The sequence below is a fragment of the Peromyscus maniculatus genome, chromosome 1 (assembly GCF_049852395.1).
Source record: "Peromyscus maniculatus bairdii isolate BWxNUB_F1_BW_parent chromosome 1, HU_Pman_BW_mat_3.1, whole genome shotgun sequence".
NCBI classification, from domain to species: Eukaryota; Metazoa; Chordata; class Mammalia; order Rodentia; family Cricetidae; genus Peromyscus; species Peromyscus maniculatus.
In genome coordinates this window covers 188,399,292-188,422,493 of record NC_134852.1, presented here as the reverse complement: position 1 = coordinate 188,422,493, position 23,202 = coordinate 188,399,292, and the positions used below count along the sequence as shown (strand labels likewise).

Genomic DNA, 23,202 nt, shown 5'->3' with positions numbered 1-23,202 from the left:
GGAGACACCATGACCATGGCAACTCTTATAAAGGAAAGCATTTAATTGGGGCTGGCTTACAGTTCAGAGATTTCATCCAGTATCATGATGGCGGGGAGCATGGCAGCATGGAGGCAGATATGGTGCTAGAGAAGTAGCTGAGAGTCCGACATCTGGATTGGCAGGCAGCAGGAAGTAAGCCAGTGGTTGTGGCTTGAGCTTCTGTAACCTCAAAGCCCACCTCCAGTGACAAACTTCTGCCAACAAAGTCATATGTCCTAATCCTTTCAAACAATGCCACTCCCCATGAGCCTATGGGAGCTGTTTTCATTCAAACCACCACACAGCCCACTAAGGCCCTAGTGAGTAGCATCCCAACAGTCAGCATGGATGCTGGGCTTACCTTGCAACAGTAAATGAGCTAAGCTTGAGAACCTGGGGCAGGGACAACAGGCACCAAGTCATCCTAAGAGTGAAAGGTCATGGTGTTGGTACTGAAGGGTGGTCAACTCCTCTTTCCATGATCCACTCTCCATGCAGTATCTGATTGGCTTGACAAGGGACTAGCCTGGAACTGGCCAACCGTAAAGCAATCTTCTCCTCCTTCCTGCCAGTGTGCATGCGCTCCTGGACGATGCATCACAGGCCAGCTGCAAGTTCACATTAGGAAAGTGAAAAAGGCAGTCTGTAGTTGTGGTCCACGCGGCTGCGGTGGGAAATTCGGAAAGAACCGACTCCATGATGGAATAATTCAGCTCTTTACCAACAGGACCGACTGTACCTTGAAGCGTTGAGAAAGTGAGAGTGTGTATACCTGGGCTTACGCCTTCTAATGGCAGCTCTGTCTCCCAGCCTGGCCCGGCTTTACTGAACCCAATCCCTAAAGAAAATACTAATGGTGTTAAGTTTGTTACTTAAAGTGCAAAAGAGAACTGGGTGATTGGAAAAGGACAGAGAGAGGGTTCTGGAAAACTGTAATAGAGTTTAACCCTTTCTGTTCCTGGGAGTTGAGCTTGGCTTCTACCTCATAAATTACAGGTACCGAACATTCTATATGAAGTCATGTTCTGAGGACCCAATTGAATCCATGTTCCTCCTTGTTCCTTCCAACTCTCCCACATCTCTAACAAGTCATGGACTGGCAGCCTTCTTCTAAGGGAAAATAAAGTCACACTAGCAGACCCGACTGCTGATTGCTTCCTCCTTGAGAATGCAACCGCTTCATCCTTTTCTATTTCTGCTTTGACTCAAGTTCCTTACTTTTGGACACGATCTTATTGGGAGAAAAAAAAATGTATTCATCCTTTTAGGGATATATGTCAACATGTCATCTGCTTTGTCACATTCTTCGCTAATGCCAGTGCCATCGGAATTTAAAAAGCTGAAGCAAGGACTCACATTTTGGAACGAAGGCCATGTGAGCAGTCAGGGCAGACAGCCAGAACCTGGGGCGGCAGAGAGAGAAAGAGAGTGGAGCTGTGGTGGAGAGCATTTAAATCCCCTTACAGTTCGGGGCTCCTCCCCCACCTTTCCCAGCCCCTTGTCCCACCGGAACAAAGGTGGTGTCATATTTCCTGGGCACACTGCCTGCTGCCATTCTTTCCCCCCCAGTCTTTAGATTTTTTTTTTTTCTTGAGAACGGTTTTGTGTTCACAGCAAAGATATGAGGAAGGCACGAAGATTTCTTTCCGGAATAGCTCCCTGTCGTCCTGCGTATGCGCTGCCTCCCCGACGACGACATCGTCGTCGTCAGTCTCCTCTTCTGTGTTGGTTCATGGAGATCACCTGCGCTTTATGCAGTTTTATATGTTTTGAAGAAATATACAGGAACATATATCTACCTATATCATTCTATAGAATACTTCCACTGTCTCCCACACACACACACACCCATGCTGTGGTTAGTCACCGCCCCCCCCCCTCCCTCTTGATCCCTAGCAGGGACTGTCTTCTGTTTCCAAACATCGATCTTTCTAGGAGTAATTCGGTGTGAAGCCTCTTCCCTTCGTTGATGTTTTACTTCCTCTACATGTTCTCATAGCTCAGTGGGTCACTTCTAGCCACCATACTTCCAGCATAAGCATCATGCTTATACTTCCTGCTTCCCTGCCTCCCCTCCCCCACATCCATAATGCATGCATTCTAGAATCATTTCCTTGCCATCTACGTCCCATCTGGGTGACAGAAATCAGATCACACACCAACATCTCGACATCTTGTTTCCCCATTGGCTTTCTGGTCCCCAGGATCCTGCTTGGACTTCAAGACTTCCTGTTTGAAAACAAAATGCATCGCAGTGACCACCTTGTGATATATGTTTTAAAATGTCTTTCTAAGTAGACATTATCAATAAATTTAGTGTGTAGGGTCAAAAATATAAGCATACTGAGTGCATTTGTTTTTTACTTGGGCTTTCTCATTTTAACAGAGGTTGTTAACGCTGAGACTCTATTCATATCAGAGATGTTTACATCAGAAAAAGTACAGAAGCTGTTCTCAGAAGCCCACATTGCAGAACAGTCCGCAGCAGCCTGTGAAGAAGCGATTTCATTTCCATGGCAGCCAGAGTCCAGACGCTCGGGCTTTATAGATTAAAATCAATGCCTGAATTGCATTCACAAAGCCTGAATTGCCTGTCAGGCTTCAGGACCAGCCGCACAACGTGATAAATGAGGTGAAGAGCCCTGTCCGGGCCAGGGTGTGTGTGCTGCATTAGTGAGGACTTTGGTTTCTTTCTCAAAGCAAATACCAAATGGAATGAATTACTGGGAAACAGCAAATGAACGTCAAGAACTTGAGATGCGGGGGTTATAATTTACTAATTACTAGGAAATGATGAACACAGAGTCAGACTGAGAGAGAACATGGCTGGGGAGAAAGGGTGGATCGCGGATGCAAAGAAAGGAAGTCTTGTGGGAGGCTCCTGATAGCCATTGTGAGCAAATCAGGTGGGTTTCAGAGACTCTTTACCTGGTGTAGCTCCCACCTTGGTCGCTATTAGCATTAAATAAGTATGTAAACACCTAGGCTAGACTATAGATAGGCCCATGAGAGGCAGTCAATAATTGTGTCTAGCTCTTCCCAGCTCCCATTCAGTTCCTTTTCTTACTTAGTGCTGAGATACTCAGTGATGCCTCCTGCAGCAGGTTAACATGTAAAGACCGTGAAGTGAGGAGAAAGCCTTGAGCATTCACAGAGGCTCTTTCCAAAGTCTGGTTCTGCTGCAAAATTGCTGAGCAATATCTGATGCTGCCTCTGCCTGTTCGGGCAGAGGTGTCAGATGGGCAAAAATGACCCCCTCGTCTCATTCTCCAGTAGCTTTGCCTCTTCTGGAGGGGTGCTAATGCATTTCCCAATGTCTAGTGGAAGCTTGACAAATCAGACTTAAGGGACAAGATGAGGACTTCCTGTGGTCTCCATTCTGCCACCGGGCATAAGAAGGTTGGCATCTGAGGAAGAACTGTGTAGTCGTCGGGTAAGACCTTGAAAGGGAACCTAGATATTTGGATGTGTATCTTGGCTTGCCCAACAACCAGCAGCTATACAAGGAAGGGATCAGACCCACCATCGTTTTCTGAATGTCTTTAAGAGGTTGTGTTGGAAAGAACTCGCTTGACACTCCATATACCCACGCTCTCAGCCCTTACTTGAACATACTTGCTGCTTAACTGAATATGGGTGCTCAGAAGGAGGACCATATCACCCAGTCTTTGTGTGTGTGTGTGTGTGTGTGTGTGTGTGTGTGTGTGTGTGTGTGTGTGTGTGTGATGAGGTGTTTGCTTTTCTTGCTGTGTGATGAGGTTTCTGGCAAGGATGTGGAAATACGAAACATTGTACCCAACCTGTTGCACATTTCTTTGGCAAGGACAGAGTGTATGTCCTCTGCTCTATTTCCTGATCATGTGATGTGTTCAGGATGGTTGGAGCTAGTCACAGCACCTTGGAGACTGATGTGGACATCTTCAGAGTCTGGGTCCCCACACCCAGACACACAAATCCTAGTCTGTTTAGATTTCCTTAGAAAGCAAGAGGAAATGTTACTGTTACTCTTGATTTTTTGGTAACTAAAAACTGGAGCTAAATCTAAACTAAGGGAGGGCGAGTTCAGGGAGGTCTGTACTTTACAGAACCTCCTTAAAGATTTGCACCAGAGGGACTGGAGCGAGTGCCTGGAGCAGCCTTCGCTGCCCTTTGGAGGACTGGAGTATGGTTCCCACCACCCGTGCGAGGTGGCTCACAACCACCTGTCACTCCACCTCTGGGGGATCCAATACCCTCTTCTGGCCTCTGTGGGAATCCGCACATATGTGTGCATACACCTACAGACACACAATATTTGCACAAATAAAAATGAGTAAATCTTAGGGGGAAAAAAGATTTACAGTACAGCCTAGCCCATTGTGGCTTTAATAGGTTCTTTGTGAAGAAATAGAATGTCTCTTGTAAACCTCTTCCCAAGGCTGGTGTTCCATAGGTCCTTGTAGCTCCGAGCATGCTCTATAGGCCCTCAGGGAGCTTGTTACAAATATGGACTCCCGGGCAACACATGCCTGCTGAGTCAGCATCTGTATTTTAAACAAGGTCCCCACGTGACGTGTTTGCTCTTGAGTTTAGGGAGCACTCCTGAGATGACAGCGGTGTCTTATGGTCCCCAGACCCTGGAACAGAGGGACTCCCTCCACACAGCCCCAGCTCTTCAGGTCTTAGGCTGCTTCTGTGGACCTCTGAGTCCTTCTATAGTTTCAGTTCTTAATGTTGAATCATTTCCAGGGCCAGCAGTTTTTGGGGCATCACTAGCTGAACCAAGAGCCTGTGGCAAGCTTCCTTCTCTTCTTCTAGGAGATTTTAGGGTGTCCCCATGCCTCTGCAGATCCTGAGTCTTACTAATGCTTCTCTTGGTGGGTTATACCTGGATCTAGCAAGGAGGTAAGACGGGCCTCCCAGGAGACCTACCTGCTGGGGCTGCAAAACATGTCAGTCATTTTCAATTACACACTAGCTTACACATGGGCTCTGGAGCTAGCCAATCAAAACATCACTTGGATTAGGTCATACTGTCTGTGAAATGGTACCTAACTGGAGTAATTCCATTTCTGGTTTATCCAGAGATGGACAGTTAGAGGCTGTGCTGGGTGATGTTAAGTATCTTGGTTTCTAGAAATAGATTTTCTGATTGGAATTCAAGTTCATCACATGCTTGCTGCAAGGTTTCAATCAAGCCTTAATTTTCTCATCTTTAATAGGAAGACTAAAATGGTATCTCCTTCCTAGATTTGTTATGAGGGTTATGCAAGGAACATATGGAGGCAAGTAGCCTTATATTTGGTACATAGGAAATACTATGTAACTATAAGGGAAAATCACATATATGTGTATATAGATGTGCGTATATATGCACAAACCCATAAGCAAGAAATTATTAGCATTATCTGTTTATTATAATTCAGAGAATTAAAATCCAAATAAAGTGGGGAAAAAAATCTAGAAATGAGAAAAGAAATCTAAAATCATATGAATTGAGAAGGTTTCCAAGCCTGCTTCTCCCATGGAGAATTAATGAACAGTGGTTAGTTTCATTAAATCAGGGCAGGCAGTTTGAGCACACATGGAGAGAATCAGCCTCCACTGAGGACCAAGAAAGGAGGTAGCTGGGGCACATAACGATGTAGCAAAAGAGACTCCTGTTCCATGATAGAGAGGAGAAGGAAGACAATGACTCAAATACTTCATTAAAAGACAAAGGGAGAAATTGCCACATTGTCTTCTATAAAAGCAGAGAAACACACAAAAATCATCATGAATAGCTGTTCTAGAAATCACGTATGTACTTGAATGTGAATAGTTTCTTTTTATATTCACAACAAGCCTTTGCTAACTATCTGAATAACTTTTACTCTAGAAATCACTAAATGGAGCTTCCAGGACATCAAAATAATGAAGATAACTGGATTCGCATACCTGATACAAGAAAGAGCCAGGATCTGAACTCAGGTCTGGATGTTGCCAGAGTCCTTGCTTTTTCTGTCTCAGCAAAGTTAACTGCAGTGAACCATGAACACTTTCAGAGAAGATGACATTTCTACTTAGTCTTGAAAGAAGGGTTTGGAGGCAGATTGGAGCTCAACAGTGGACAAGTATTGGCCTAATGCAGAGGCAGATGAGCTGGCTAGAAAAATCAGAGGATAATATAGGTTAGAGAGAGAGAGAGAGAGAGAGAGAGAGAGAGAGAGAGAGAGAGAGAGAGAGAGAGAGAGACTTGTTAACTATGCAGATATGGTCTCTGATCCTGACTTAGAGTCTGAAGGGAGAATGATGATAAAGATTCTGGGTGGCAAGCACACAGACCCCATGTAGAGATACTCAAAGTCTAAAAGAACAGTAACTGTGACTGCTTTGTACACAGAACATACTCCACAGATGTTGATAGCCAGTTTAATCATGTATGTAGATAGCACTATTTTCATGACCTTCAATAATATAACTCATTGTATATGTGTGTGCATGCATGCGTGAATGTGTAGGTGAGAGGTCGGCATTGAGCGTCTTCCTCGATTGCTCTCTCCTACCTTTGTTGAGACAAGGTCTCTCGCTCAACTAAGACTCGGTATTTCTGTTAGACTGCCTGGCCAGCAAGCCCCGGAACTCCTCCTGTCTTCTTCTCCCATGCTGGGAATGCAAGCACATGCCGCCACGCCTGACTTTTATGTGAGGGGTGGAGATATGATTTCATGTCCTCATGCGTGTGTGGCCAAGCCCTTTATTCACTGAGCCAGCTCCCCAGATTTTAATCTTTAATAGTGTCCATGAGTGTGATGGCTCACAGGTTGGTTCACTGCAGTCTTTCCTACTGTTTAACAAGTCAGATGAGAAGTCCAAAACCTAAAGCAAAACAAAACAGAGCAAACACTCCTCGGTACCACACAGCCAGATGAGCCTGGCCTTCAGGAAGACGAGTTTTCAAATTCTGCAAGCAGTCCTGTCCTCATGAAACACGAGCTCAAAGCTGGAGGCGAAGAGACCAATTCCGGCTCTTTGTGAGGTGGAAGAAAACAAGGGTTGACATAAGAAACTGGCGGCGGCGGCGGGGGGGGGGGGGGCAATTAAAATGGGGGGAAAATGACATTTCACCCGGAGATTATTGAACAGTGGATTTTCAATCTGGTTGTCTCCCTTAGTTGTCGCTGGCGACGGGGAGATGGACACATTACCTAGGCCTTATTCACAGGTCTGCTTCTGAAACATCTCCAATGTAAATGGATGGAGCCACTTTCTCTATTTCTGGTGATTTCCCTGTGCAGAGCCTTGCTGTCTGCCAGGGAGGGCTGCTGGGAAGGGGAAGCTGGAGGAGTGAGGATGCTTAAATAAAAACAGTTCTATTTTTGGCACGCTTAAATGACAATCCTGTCTAAGAAATATTTTTCCTACAATGCCTTTTCCATTCAGTGTCATTGGAAGTGTTTTTAATTTCAAAGAGAGGCTGTGGCATGGGATGTTAATCAATGAACTGCTGGCATGCTTTTCTATGAATGTGGTTCTTTTATATATATATATATTTACCAGTGACAAAGATGATTTCTTCAGCTCAGGCAATGTTACCATTCATGCCTGGCTAATAAAGGAAGAAAGAAATGCCTGAGGAACTCACCCCGATGGTGGAGGGGAGGAGGAGGGCCTATTTTCGGTCCTTGGGATATTTTATTGTCTTCAGGCCTTCCCTGTGAGTCACAGGACAGAAATTCGAGGCAGAAATGCACCAGTGTCTGGGCTGAAAACCGTTTGGGCCGCAATGCCGGAGATGTGTATATGCTTTCTTTGCTTGTAGGTTCTGGCTGCCCTGCTCTGTGTGCAGGAATTCAACGGGTGACGCCTGCCTGTTCCTTTAAATTCCTGTAGTTGGACGTTGTCAAAATTTAGGGTGGGGTCAGCTTAGGGTCATTTTAGATCCAATAAAGGTCCATTTCATTAAAAGCCCTCTGGTTCCTCGCCTGTTTACTGCTGCCCCGAGACAACACTTCCTTTATCTCTTTCTGGCTCACTCCCAAAGAAAACAGGGAGACTGACTGCCACTTTGGAATCTAGTTTCCATCTCCAGGCTGGGCTTGTGGGGTTCAGTGGCTCAAAATGAGCATGCACCAGAGCACAGCGTGTAGGATTAAATTTCACCTTGCTCCATACTCCCAGTGTTTAAAAAGAAATTGTTTCCAACTCACGCTGTTGAGCAGTTTCTGCTACATCTTTTTAATGGGAGCTACACGATGTCAATCAAACATTCTCCCTCCCTTCCGGTGACCACACAACTTACGTTAGAGTTGATGGAGCCAAATTAAACCTTCCCTCCTTATAAGCTGATCGTCTCTGGCATTTTGTCACAGTGATGATGAGCTAACACCTTCCTGAAAGCTGTATCTTGCCTTCATTTAGAGGTGGTCAATCCAACCTGAAGTGCAGAGAAAGGGGGAGGAGTGAGAGCTGGGAACGTGGAAAAGTATTTCCCTGGGGAATGCAGCTGGGAACTTAGCAACGGAAGCTGATTTTTAGATGAATTCTTACCATGTTCTCACTTGTGGATCTGGTCGTGACAGTCGGTAAACTAACATGCTAAGTCAACCACAAGGTGGACCACCTATCTATCCATGCGGCCTGTTTGCTAGGTCAACCATACAGTGGACCACCTTCCTATCCATGCAGCCTATTGGTTAGGTCGACCATACAGTGGACCACATTCCTATCCATGCAGCCTATTGGTTAGGTCGACCATACAGTGGACCACATTCCTATCCATGCAGCCTATTGGTTAGGTCGACCATACAGTGGACCACCTTCCTATCCATGCAGCCTATTGGTTAGGTCGACCATACAGTGGACCACCTTCCTATCCATGCAGCCTATTGGTTAGGTCGACCATACAGTGGACCACCTTCCTATCCATGCAGCCCATTTGCTAAGAGAAGAGAATATATGTAGATGAATTTTTTTAGCAGTCTTATTAAATAAAGAACATGGAGCCAAATATAGGGGTGAAAGTCTTGAGATCAGGGAAATAGTGAGAGCCACCAATCATCTTCCCTCACCAGCTCTGCAGCTCCCAAAATGCGAGCTACTTTCTGTCTAACCTGCGCCTTTATTGCCTTGCTTTTCTGCCCTCTCATTGGCTCTTAGCCCATCTATCTCAACTCCCTGTCAGTGCCTGTCTGTACAGACCTCCAGGTCTCTATGGTTGGTACTGGGATTAAAAGTGTGTGTCACCACACTTGGCTCTGTTCCCAAGTATGACCATGAATACACAGAGACCCTGCCTGCCAAGTGGTTGGATTAAGGGTGTGTGTTATCACTGCCTGACTTTTGTGTTAATGGCTTGCTATTTCCTCTGATCTCCAGGCAAACTTTATTTATTAATATACAAATAATATATCACCACATTTCAGCACAAATAAAACATCACATTTCCCCTTTTTGTCTAATAAAAATTAAAGAAAAACAGAGAAGCTATACCAATATAAGAAAAACTATATACAATAAGTACAATAACTATATATAATAGACACAAGCAATAAATATATCAACAATGTCTAGTCCATTTGCATTTGACACATTTGGAGAAAATATTCCATTATCTATGCTATTTTGGTGAATCCAAAATGTACCTGATTCATTTTCTATCCTAACTTATATTACTAACAGAGAACTATCTTATAATGTCTTTCAAATGTATACACTTTACACCTTTTAGTGAGTTTCTTTTCTGAAATTTCTTAACAAGGAAAATTGTTACTACAGCCATCTAATCTTCAACTCCCTCAGAGACCCGAGAAGGAAAAAATATTACCTAGTAAAACAGGAAGTGCAAACAAGCGACTTCCAAAAAAATGTGAGTTGACAGAAACAGCCAGCTGCCTGGACAGTCACCTGAGGTTTCTCTGCACATTGGAGCATCTTCTTCAGCCTATAGGCTTAGTGTATATGACAGACTCATTTGTGAAGCAGGATGTACACAAGGCCTACAGCTCGACCTCACAATTGGTTCGAGTATTCCATGTACCAGACAAACCTGAATTCCACCAGTGTCCTGTCATGATTCAGGATTTTAAATTCTGGAAATGGCCCGTGTTTTTGGAATTTGGCGGCCTATTCTTCTCAGCTTGTGGATGGCTCCATCTCGGTGTCCCATTCTTCTCCACATCCCGTTCTTCTCCAGGTATGTGCTGGCTGGAACTCAGAGGATCCAAAAGTGGGAGTAGAGAGAGCAAGGAGGACATGTGTAGGGGTGGGGGTTGGAGTAGATGGGAGCTGGTGTGGCTGAAGATGTGTGGGAGGATCGTGTGTGGTTGTCTGAAGTGATGAAGGAGAGAGAGAGAGAGAGAGAGAGAGAGAGAGAGAGAGAGAGAGAGAGAGAGAGAGAGAACAGCCTGGAAAAGGGAAGCCGCCAAGGAAAGAACAGAGGAGGGATGAGTCCCAGAGGGTCCCACACACATCTTTCAGACTATACCTCTCTGACAGGTGAGACCCAGAGTCATGAAAGAAGTAAAGAATTTCCAGTGAACACTGTGTCCCTTGCTAGTTTATATCTGGAACATTCTTTAATGATACAGACATTGATATCTTTGTTTTCAACCCATGGTTCTATTTGGGAGACTGTGGAACCTTTAGGAGGTGGGCCTGGTGGATATTAGGTACCCTTAGAGGGGATATGGGGTACCAGCCCCATCATTCTTTCTCTTTGCTTCCCAGTCACAAGGAGGTAGCAGCTTTGGCCCCATGCTCCCACCAATGGCATACTGCCTCACCAGAGGACCCGAAGTAACAGGGTCCTTTGACCAGAGATCAAAATCTCTGAAACCATGAGCCGAGCTAAGCTTCCCTCCTTATAATAGGATGGTCTCAGATATTTTGCAAGTGTTAGCAAGCTCACACCTCTCCAGGGGCGTTTCATGAGATGGGCTTATGAAGTGTGCACAGCTCTTGGCTCAGCTTCCAAGTAAAGCACGGCACCTGGTCCTTTCTTCGGCAGCCCCAGTACCCCACTGGAACTGCCTTCACTTAGTGATTCAGGACATTTTCGGGACTTGGCTTTAGTAGAACTTCTTATTGTTCTGGGTCCAGCCTTTCAGTGTGGAACTGGATCTCTCCATCGCACACAGATGCTGCCAATGTGACTATAATGGTATGACTTATGCTTCGTTCTTACATCCAGCCTCACACTTGGTTTCTGTAGCTCCCAGCTCTCTGCTTCCTTTCAGTTTCTCCTCCAAAACCTTGTAAGCCCACATCAGTAACTGACAGTTCCTTTCAGTCGGAACAGTTTGGCCTCTCAGCTGTCTGATCCTCTAGAGAACCTCTCACTGTACCCTGCATCTCGCCACCCCTGGATCATTTAAACAACCGTTTTCATACTCGCATGAACAGACAAGTCGCACGCGGTACATGATCTGGTTTTGTCAGCGGAGGACAGGATCTGGGATCCTGATTTTCTAAATCCCTGTGGTGATGCCAATGCTGCTGGCCCGTGCACCACCACATACCAAGTGGTGATGTTTAAGGATGGGGAGATTATGAAGCTCTTCTGTATCCAGCCCCACCCACTCCAGCTTTTAATAGTCTCCTCCTCCTCCTCCTCCTCCTCCTCCTCCTCTTCCTCCTCCTCTCAGCAAAGGGATGGAGTTTGTCTGTACCTGCTCTTGTTTCCCAGCTTCTGGTTGGATTGATGTCCTGAAATCAGCTTTAAATTGGTGGAGGGTTGAGATTGTCATCTTCATATACAGAATTTCAAAATTTTTCTCCTTCTTGCTTTCTTGGTGCATCACTGAAATCATCTTGGGCATATGGCCTATTGTGCTGTGTGGAGGGAACATTGGTGAACTGTGAAAAGCAGACACTGAGCAGGCTTCTTCCTGCACTAGAGAAACTAGGCAGAGGCTTTCTGAAGTTTGTCCTGAGAGGCCTCCTTCCTCTCGCCTCACATCTCTGAGCAATGGAGGCCCTCTGGCCAGCTAGCTCACCGTGACATTAGCTCGTGATTCAAAAGGAACCAAGAGCCTGGCTGAAAAGAATCAAGTTTTCCATTTGTACAGAGGATCTGAAAACATTTATTGCTTGTAACATTTACATTTTAAATTTCTTTTATTTTTACACTAAGAGGGTGAATTAGCTCTAAAAATAAGGCTTCCAGATTACAACCAATGTTTTACAGTAGTAATAGTTGAGAACACAGAAAATGGTTATTATTAAACATACACCTATGTCCTCCCCATGGAAAGCCCTCTGCTTATGCCGTGTGCCCCTCCCCACAAGCCCCTCTGAGACAGCGGCTCAGTCCTCACCTTCTCACATCTAAATTCTTCAGATGGTCTGTACTGATTCCAAGACAACCTCGCCCCACTCCCTGCTAAAGGGTCTGAAGTGGAATTTGACACTCACAGTTTTACTGAAATTGCACTTCTCAGGACCCAAGCAGTCGCCAAGTCACTGGATCTAATGGCTTCTCAGCTCCATTTTGCTTTCGTGTCTAAGGCATGGATGCTGTTAGCCCCACAGTGCACTTCCGGATGGGTGAGGTCAGCGGATTCACCACGCGGCTGGTCACAGCAAGTCTTTCCGAAGTCTTTCCTGTGTGTGGTGTCGCCCCTCCACCCCCATACCAACTGCACGTGTCGCAGGCAAAGATGGATCAAGGCTGCTCCTTGTCCTTGTTTTCCCTTTGCCTTGGATCTCATCTGTTTGCAGGGCTTTAACTGTCCGCCCAGGCCAGTGTTCAAATCCACAGCCTGCAGCGCTGACCTTTCTCTGCAGTTCTGGCCCCGCGTTCAATTGCGTCTTTCCCTTGTCCCCTCCTAGCTTTCTGCTTCCTGAGTCCTTTATTTCTGGTTGTAGTAAATATCAATGTTTAATCATGATGGTTAAGAAAGGATACATTTAGTGGGTTTTTTTTTCTTTCTTTCTTTAAGACGGTATCAATCTTATATTCTTTTTCCTGAGGTGGCAGGAAGTTCAGTCTCCTTCCTCATAGGTTCAAAGGCCATGCAGCTGCCACTCAGGTTCTTAACCATTGCTAAAGCATTACCACCAAAATGTCCCCTGGCCCCACTCACAGAGTATTTTAAGATCAAACCACTTTGTTACTTTATATTACACCAGAACTAGGATTTTTTTTAAATATATATATACATATTTAATTTTATTGTTTATGTGTGTGTGTTTAAGTGGGTGCTGGGAACCACAGGCAGTCTCCTGAAAGAGCAGGAAGTGAGTATTTAGGCATCTGTACTGGCCTGCCCTCAGGGTCCTGACAGGATACATCCTCAGCTGCAGGCATTAGGAGCTCCTTTGGTGTACATTCGCTATGTTCCCTTATAAAAGGCAGGCCTTGCTCACCTCCCATTTCTTTCTCTTCCTTCGCTCTCGTCCCCAGAGACCAGTCTCTGCCCCTTCTCTGCCCTCCCCTCAGTAAACCTCCCACGTGGGCCCTGTGGAGTGGTTTGACTCCTTTTAAAACACGACATTCATCTGTTGAACCATCTCTCTCCAGCATCGCCCTCTGACTTATTTTAATTGAAAAAGTAATTTTTAGCTTAATTCCCTAATCTTCCTTTTCCTTCCCATCCTGAAGAAGTCTACCCTAAAGGCTCTCCAGAGTCAGAGCAAAGGGGAAGTCAGGCAGGAGCCACTGTGTCCTAGGGCAATGTATGTGAAAGACCTGGAGAATGACCTGTGTGCTGCGTGGGAGGCAGCCAGAGGGGCAGATGACTGGGGAAGTCAGAGTTCAAGAGGCTTAAAGGAAGTGTCCAGGTGAGAGGGAGAGCTGAGTGTCGGGAGGGCCTGAGTGTCCTAACAGGAGGGACAAACTCAGAATGGACCCGTGACATCACCTTGGGTCGGACAGGGATCTCATGGTTTTTTATGTGTACACAGACCTGCCAGCTCAGCCAGCCTAGAAGTCATGGGAGCAGCAGTGTCCAAAAGAAAAGAGTAATGACCGGGTCCAGAACCTGGCTTCCAGATACCATTCTGCCTTCAGGGGAGTGAGGGCCACCAACAAGGCAGTAGAAGGGAACTTCCATATACTCGGGGACAGGGATGACAATCAGCAAATGAAAGAAGACACAGATTAGAGTGGGGAATGTTTGCAAGTCATGTACCCGATAAAGGTCCAGTATCTCAAATTTGTCATGAATTTTCAAATCTGAACTTGATAATCCGTCAACGGTAAGTAAATATGGGTATATTGATGATTTTCTCGTTGCTGTGACTAAACACCCAGCAAACTTCAGGAAAGCGGGATTGATTTTGGCTCACAGTCTCCGGGCACACAGTCCATCACGACGTGGAAGGCACAGTGACAGTCACATCTCACATTGCTCTCACAGTCAGGAAGCAAAAAGAGAGAGGACTCCCGGCGCTGTTTCCTCTCTCTTTTTTGTCCAGTCTGGGACCCTGGCCCTAGGACTCTTCCCTACTCTTTCAACTCTTCCTGGAAATACACTTATAAACATAGTCAGGGCTATGTTTCCACGAACATTCTAAATCCTATGTAGTTGCTAATGAAGATTAACAATCACAGTGGAATAGCTACTTAATAGAAGATTTAAAAGGAAGGGACTATTGATACAATAACAAAGATGGCGTCAGCATAGTTATGCAAAGTGGAAAAAGCCAGTCAAAAAAGAGCTCATGCTGACTGATTCTATTTAAATATGTTTTATAAAACGCAAACTAATTTATAAGGATTTCAAACAGAGTGAATGTATAATGAGGAAGAATATACATGGGAGTATGAGGAAAATTTGGAGAGTATTCTATGTCTATTATTTTATTGGTGTGATTATTTCAAAGCTATAAAAACTGATCTAATTATTTACTTAAACATATGCCCATAAATGATACTTTAATAGAGCTATTAAAATGATTCTATAAGGGGCTGAGGAGATGGCTCAGTCAGAAAAAGGCATGTTACACAGTCTGGAAGACCTGAGTCTGGATCCTAACACCCTGTAAAAAGTCAGTCTGATGTGTAAGTCTGGGGTCCTTCTAGCCATGGAAAGGTGGAGACAGGAGGATTTCTGGGGCTTACTGGGCAGCTGATCTAGGCAAATGAGCTAGCCCTGAGTTCCAGAGAGACCCTGTCTCAAAAAAGGTGTAGAGCAATTGAAGAAGACACTCCATGTCTGGCCTCCACATGCACACACACTCACTCATGCATGTGCACACACATTATACTCAAACAAAAAGATTTCATAATACTAATGAAATATTTTGTGTATTCAGACAAAGGTTGGTATAAAATACATCTGTGGAAATTCTACTAAGTTTTGACAGACCTTAACCTTCTGCTAATATTCTTTGAGGAAATAAATCATTACAGATACAGTTGAAACTTTCAATATCCCTTCCTAATCCAGCTTTCCTCCACTTCCTCCTGATTGTAATCATTGCCTTGACTTTTCTGATTATGGATCTTGTGCTGGCTTTACCCTTGGTTTTTAACATGGTTTGCATATTGGAAATCTTTGCATGAATGGCAATTTCCTCTCAAAACTTGCTTTTTATAGTCAGTATTGTGTTTTTTGAAATCTCTCCATGTTGCTGTACAGCACTCATTTATCGGTCTGCTTCATAAATACACACAATATAGTTAACCTTCTCCTCTTGGGTTTTAAGCTGTTTCCAATTTTCCATTCTTACAAACGAAGATTTGTCTCCTTGGTGTTGGCCTTGAGAGCCCTTGAGATCATTTCCCCTGTCCTATACATGGGAACACTTCTTGAGTCTATCTTAGATGAGTTCGGTTTTACTAGTTGTAGGCCAAGTGGTCTGCACACAACATTTGGCACTCCTAAGAGCTCTTCATTCTTATCCAAACTTGGTTCTGTCATACTTCTAAGTGTAGGCATGGGTGCTTCGGCTCCTCTTGGCAGGACACAGTTTCTGAGTCCTCCGGTGCAGTGGGAAGCCATCTCTTGGAAGCTGGCTAACTTCTTAGAGGTGAGCAGAAGATTTGAACTGGGCCAGAGGTCTCATGTTATCTTTGATGGCTAATTTTTAATGCTAACTTGATTTAATGAAGCAGTGCCTGGGGGATGAGCAAAGAACACCTTGGATGTATCAGCTATTGTATTTCCAGAGATTTCTAGATTCTCTGGGTTCTGACCTAATGAGTGGATGAATCCCTTGTATTCATAACATGTTGGCATTCTTAGCAGTTGGTGGAAGGAGGAAGTGGGGTCTAGTTAGAGGAAATAGTTCTGGTGTATAGCCTCAGGGCTGTCTGGCCCTGGTCCCTTTCTGTATTTCTGTCTCTGCTTCTGGTTTGCTAAGAAGTGAAGAAAAGCCCCTGTCACACATTCCCCATGCCATATGTTATGACCAAGCTCAGGGGCCAAAGAATTCTGGACTGAAAACCCTTGGAAATCATGAGCCAAAATAAGCCCTCCTTCCCTCCCTCCCTTTCATCCTTCCTTCCTTCCTTCCTTCCATCCATCTACCCATCCTTCCTTCTGTGTTTCTGCCAGGTATTTTGGTCACAGCAACTGAACGCTCTGGGAACTGTAGACCTCTGGTGAATTTCAGCTTTTTAAGACACATGAGCTGATGGCTCCTCAGGAAAGATAATTCAAACAAAAAGTTACAAAGAAGCAGGAAGGGTAATGAGAAAAACTTGGAGAAAAGTTGAAATCCCTCAAACTATTGTCTCCATGAAAATGGTACCTCCTCATCGTCATGGAGATGTCAAACCCCATGTCGTCCACTCCATCCTGAAGTTCTTCAGATGTCAGCTCTTAATTCAACTACCTTCCCTAGTCCCTGCCTTTTGTCTACTCTCCACTTCATCTCACAGCGAGTACCTGGCCAACCCCTTCTTTCTCTGCTTCATTCCCACAACTACCCTATCCCTCTTCCAATGAGCACAAGGGAAATATTCTTAGAGGATCATGTTGATCCTTTTGGTGTCCTGTTGGGGTCTTTTAAAAATACAGTGGCACAATTGAATGTGGGGATTGTGAAACATCTTGCCACATAAAATGTTTCTTAATAGATGACTGCCAAGAATCGATTCAAATTCAAATATATAGTGAATCTAAGGTGTTTCTGGTGTCATTCGCCTCTGCTACATCATGTGACTCCACCGAAGCCTTTGTTGGATTGCACAGCACACATGTTTTGCACTGTGCACAGCATGTGTTGTTTGGAGGTGTTTATGGGACTCCTTTGGCAATGACTCAACAATATGTAACCCAATCCTGGCATCGGAGGTTTTACTTGGTTGTATATGATGTCTAGTTGGGACATTGTCTCCCTCATTATATGGTAGACATGGTTCAGTTGGTAGAGTGCTTGCCTAGCACACAATTTATACTTCTTAACTTCTCCTGCTTGATATGTGTTGGATTTATGTTTGTTTCCTTCTAATAGCTTCAGTGAGTGGGGTACCATCATCAAGTTTCCACAGTGATGGCATTCAGTTTATTTCAAATCATTTGCTATTTATTTTACTTGGTTCTCACAATTTTAGCAACCATGCTATTCAAGATAGTCCATCCTCGATCTGTCATAGTGCCAATTTCCCAATACTACACAGCATATTCCCCAATTTTCTTTTTAACCATTTTCTAATAGTACAGTTGAAAAGTAACTTGGACTTCTCATACATGATAAGTCAAGCATTCTTATGAGTGAAATGATCTAGCATACTTTTAAAGCACGAATTCTACACATTCTTTGTCATTGTTCCATTTGGTATCCTATTATTGATTCATGGAAACTCTTTATATACTGCCTGTGATCAATGCTGACATAATTGAACATAACTTCCAGTACTGGTTCCTGAAGGAGACATTAAATCGTGTTTTTTTTCCCCAGCATTCTGTTCTCCAACCTGAAGTTTTTACATTATAAATTAGAAACAATGTTAGAAAACGTCTGTTTCCTTCCTTCTAGAGTAGCTTTTGTAAACAAGGCCAAATTTACAAGCTAGTAATCTGCTACCGTCTTTCCAAACTTTGTCTTTGGGCATAGTGGAAGTCTTTGTGTGTGAACTGGTAGATCTTGTGAGTTGCGTTCTAATGGAGGTAAGCAGCGTACTTGCCCTGGCTTGTAAGATTTAATCAAAGAACAGCCTAGTCATCAGAGGCTATTCCTTTAGGATCAGAGACCATTCCTCTAGGTCAAAGGGCTACCTAAAGGCTGAATGTGGCCACATGTATTTTATTTTTTGGTCAGCATGATACTTAGAAAAAAAAAAACAAACAACAACAAAATTAGTGAGTGATTTTACAGAAATATCTAGATGTCTAGCTTCTCTTGGGGAAAACACACACACACACTCATATACACATACACGAGCTGGCAACAGTGTTTCCACATGACAGAGACTTATATGAATCTCTCCTTAATAGCCATAAAGCCAGATATTTTTGCTTTCCTCAGATCAGCCTGCTTCCCTCTCTAATTACCTACCTGGCTCCTGGAGTCTTTGCCTTTGCAACCTTTAACCCTCTGCTTCCAGAGTGCCCCACCCCATTTCCACTTCTCTCCGGTCCCAGGCTCCCTTTCCACTTGGAGACGCACGGTGGCGTGTTGGTTGGACTCTGTCCCATGTCCTCATATCCCCATCTCAGCACTTAGCAGCACAGTCTGTTCTTTGGGATGCCTTCCCACACTTTTTGGAATGACAACAGTCTGCTCTGCTAGGGCACGCATTTTAAAGCGGTTTAACAGGCTTTCTCAAGCTTGAGAAAGATGAACAGAAGCATATTGAAGGTGTCTTTGGGGCACCATTGACATGAACACATCTGCTTGGATGGAGTGTGTTCGTGTTAATGGATGCTGAGGAGGATGTGACCGAGGAGAATCAGTGGGATGCAGCACACATAACAACCCTGATCCTCAATCACACCCTCCTCAGCATCCATCTGAACCACAGCCTCAGCCTTGTAGTTGGTATCCGTCTGCAGGGCTCTTTGCTTCAATATGACTTTTCAGAAAGCTTTTCTAAAAGGTAGCTCTTGTTTCATCCACTGGAACCCCCTTTAAAAACTTTCAGTCAATCTCTGTTATTTAGAGGAAATGTTTCACTGTCAACAAAGTGCCTCAGTGTTTATAATGGGGCCTTAGGACTTATTTCCAACCCCTCTGTACACCTCTGGTCTGGGTGCTTCAGTCTGTCATTCTCTAAGACTGCTAAGAGCATTTTCTCCTCAACTGATGCAGCTGAGGCTTTCTTTCACTGCCAGGTCTATTCCTCCCCTTTCAGCTGGCTTATTCTTCAAGCTCTGTTAATAATGCTTAATATTGATTGTCAACAGATCTAGGATCACTGAGGAAGCAGGCCTCTGGACACCTGTGAGGACTTAACTAGATTGGGTTAGCTACTGAGCATGCCTGTGGGGGATTATCTAGATTAGGCTAATTGACATAAGGAGACTAACCTTAACAGTGAGCAGCATGGTACCACAGACTTGGGTCCTGGACTGAATGATAAGGAGAAAGGGAGCTGAATGTTAGCATACTCACCTCTAACTGTGGACACAATGTGACCAGCTTCCTCAAGTTCCTGTCACTGTAGACTGTACCCTCAAACTGTGAGCCAAAGAAGCCCTCCCTCCCTTACGTTGCCTTCATTGGGATATTTGTTTGTTTGTTTGTTTTGTTTTTCAAGACAGGGTTTCGCTGTGTAGCTTTGCGCCTTTCCTGGGACTCACTTGGTAGCCCAGGCTGGCCTCGAATTCACAGAGATCCACCTGGCTCTGCCTCCTGAGTGCTGGGATTAAAGGCGTGCACCACCACCGCCCGGCTCATTGGGATATTTTATCAAAGCAGCTAACATGAACTCCAAATCAGTATTCCTTTCTCTATGGAATCTTCCATTTTCTCCAGTTGGTCCCTGCTGCCCTCTTAGCCTTGACACCACAACTAACTCGGAGTCTCTCTCCCTGGACTGTGAACTCTTTGGAGTTAAGAAACTAATTTACCTTTATGTCTCCAGACACAATCTCACTGTTTGGTGTTTAGTAAATATTTAGTGAATGAAAGAAGGAGCCATCGACACTTTAACCCCGTTATCAGTCAGTCAATCATTTGATAGAGTCTAGAGAATGTGTGTTTTTCCTTTTGCAGCAAGCAGTATCTTCCCAACTGGCCAAGACACTATTGTCTAGGTTTTGTCAACATGGTACAGGCCACCCTGTGTGGCTGGACCCCTTGCCTCCATCCCAGCTTCAGTTGTTACATTTCAACTCTGTCTTAGTCGCTGTTCTATTGTGAAGAGAACCCATGACCAAAGCAACTCACAAAAAAAAAAAAAAGCATTTCATTGGGGGCGTGCTTGCAGGTTCACAGGCTGAGTCCATGACCATCGTGGTGGGAAGCATGGCGACAAACAGGCAGGCGTGGCACTTTAGCAGTAGCTGAGAGCTTATATTCGGAATTCGGATCATCCACGTGCGTGACCAGAGGGAGGGGGGAGAGAGAGAGAGACAGAGACAGAGAGACAGAGAGAGAGAGAGAGAGAGACTGGGCCTGGCATCTGTTCTTGAAACCTCTGAACCCACCCCAGTGACACACCTCTCCAAACAGTTCTACCAGCTAAGGACCGAGCATTCAAATATAGGAGCCTGTGGGGGCCGCTCGCATTCAAACCACACCAAGTGCGACTCGGGCAACAGTTGAGCATCCTGCAAACCTTTGCTCTCTTGGTCTGGCCCTGGCACTTGCTTCCCATTCTGGTTTGCAGATATTTTCCGGCCCCTTCTAATGGCTGTGTCCTGGGACAGCTTAGAAATGCTTCCCCAGCCTCACCTGTCCTCCTCTGGATCCAACGTCTGCATGTCTGCTGTGTGCTCCATGGGACTTGTCACATTGTGACCTTTGTCTCTTCTGCAGTCCCAGCTCCAACCCCACCCAGCTCCCCTAGGACAGATTTTCGGTTTTTGACAATGGTAGGAGGGCGGATTTTTGGTGTCAACTAGATTTTCAATAAACGTCAAATGAGTAAAACTAACAAACAGAATGAAGGATGCCTGGTGTGCTGTAGATGATTCATTGAAGCATCTAACGCTTATCCCTCTGTTTGATTTGAGTTGACCCATCCATTTCAAGTTAGTATGTATACCACGCATAAGTTAGGACAGAGAGGAACACAGAAATCCCATGTTATGTTATTTCAAACATAGGAAAGTTAATACATGGGTTGTTTCATGATAGTGAGAGACTAGGAGAAGAAGGCAGGAAGCAGAGGCCATCTGGCTATTTATTAGTAAATGTTGGAAGAAGAGGTATCACCGCCTCAGAGAAAACCTGCTGTGACCCTGAGGGTGTGGAGCAAAATGGGACACAAGCATTACCAGAACCTGGTTGCTCAGAAAGAAGAGACATTGGACCAGATTAAAGGCTCACATATTTCTAAGATGTTCACTGGTGGACAGATGTTGAAATGGAAAGGTGAGAAGTGAAGACACTGTGGAGAGTCAGTAGAGTTAGCCAGACCCAGACTTGCAAAGGGAACCTATGGTGTCTAACTGCATGGGATTCGAACGACCACTCTGTCCTATGTAAATGGGTTTCCTAGAACGTAAGCAGGCATTGTGGAGGCAGGAGGCTAACCCTTAAGAGAGTGTCACTCTCCTGGGCTGCTGTCTCTCCAGGTTCATGATCCTAGCCTGTCTCTAGTCTCCAGGCTCGGCTCGGCTCGCTTCTGAACTTCCTGATCATCACATCAGCTCATGCAGCAACTAGAGCATGCTGGGAACCACTTGAAAACATGAGTCCTTTTAAAGTTGAGATTCTTAAGAAGTGGTTAACATAGGTGTCGAAACAGCATTTTATTGGATGTTTGCAGTGCCCCAGAGTTGTGTTTATCAAGTTTTCATGGGTCCTCAGTCAAGTGAAATACGTAGTAAGGGCTCTCTGTGGAGCCTGACGTATAACAGTCATCATTTTAAACCTATCAACTTACAGCCAACTCATTTAATTTTCTAGACAAGTGTATGAAGTAGGTTTTAGTCGGAATTTATTTGAAATTACTGGTCTTCAACCATTTTTACCTACAAAATAGTGATTTAATATGGGTCAACCTAATATACTCATTTTTTAACCCGTTTTACAAAAGGCGGGGAAGCTGAGGCAATAGAGGTTAAAGAAGAACTGAGTCACACAGAAGGCAAGCACAGGCAGCCTGTACTTAACTGATGCTCCCTACCGATTGCTTCTGAGCGGCGCCATCTCATCCTCTTCTGCAGACGAGGAGCCTGGGGCTTAAACAGTTAGGTCACAGAGCCAGGAGCGGTGTGCTGGACTTCTAGACCTGTCTAACAACTCTGCCTTGCCTCTGTCCACGTTATTCCACATCGTCTCTTCCGTGCAAGCCACGCTGCTCACAGTGGGAAGTGGGTGAATTCGTCCAGCTTGTTACTCAGGCGCGGCTGTCATGGTGATGAATTGGTTATTTGCAAGGTTTCTTTGATGGAGACATGGTTGCCTGGATTGTTTTGTCGTCACACAATGATGTCAGAGATGACACAAACAATGCCATTCTAAACTACCTGGGGCGTGGTCTAGACACTCCCCTCCAACGCCCGAGTCAGTACATTCTTCTTTGAAAACTGCCTCAAAGTCGTGTTTGTTCACCTGTGGAAGATACTCAGCTCGAGACCACTTTCCTCCTCAGAAATTCATTGATTTATTGAATATACACTATATAAGAAGCCTGGTGCTAGTTGATAGGGATTCGACTCTTAATAATATGGACACAACTGTTTTATTGTATTTTCAGCCTACCTGGGAGTGTTGACTCTAATATTAACAATCATTGATTTCAAAAAAAAATTCATTGATTTTATGTGTAAGAGTATTTTGTCTGCATGTATGTCTGAGCATTATGTACATGCCTGGTGCCCTCAAAGGTCAGAAGAGGGCTTCAGATCCCTTGGGACTAGTGTAACGGATGATCTTAAGCTGCCATGTGGGTGCTGGGAATCAAACGTGGGTACTCTGCCAGAGCAACAGTGCCCCGCCCTTAACCTCTGAGCCGTATCTCCAGCCCAATCTTTACATTTGTTTGTTTGGGGTGGGGAGATGCACGTGTAGAGGTCAAAGGACAAGTGGGAGGAGTCCTTCTCTCCTACCCTGTGGGTTCCAGAGTCCAGACTCACATCATCAGACTCAGACTTGGCAGGCATCTTTACTGGCTGAGCCACCTCCCCAGCCCCCAATCGAGGCTTTTGATAGCTGCGTGGG

At 44.8% G+C, this 23,202-nt stretch overlaps 1 long non-coding RNA gene across 2 annotated transcripts; it reads right to left on the bottom strand.

The window, feature by feature from the left end:
• Positions 1-1,978: 1,978 nt before the first annotated feature.
• On the bottom strand, positions 1,979-22,965 carry LOC121823498 (uncharacterized). 2 transcript variants are annotated; one of them, XR_013048270.1, is made up of 3 exons: positions 10,028-11,483; positions 8,282-8,416; positions 1,979-2,250 (listed from the first exon to the last, which is right to left on the bottom strand). It is a non-coding gene; the product is annotated as an uncharacterized LOC121823498 (long non-coding RNA). The 2 variants fall into 2 exon arrangements; XR_013048269.1 differs by lacking the exons at positions 8,282-8,416; positions 10,028-11,483 and adding an exon at positions 22,166-22,965.
• Between the last annotated feature and the right edge of the window lie 237 nt (positions 22,966-23,202).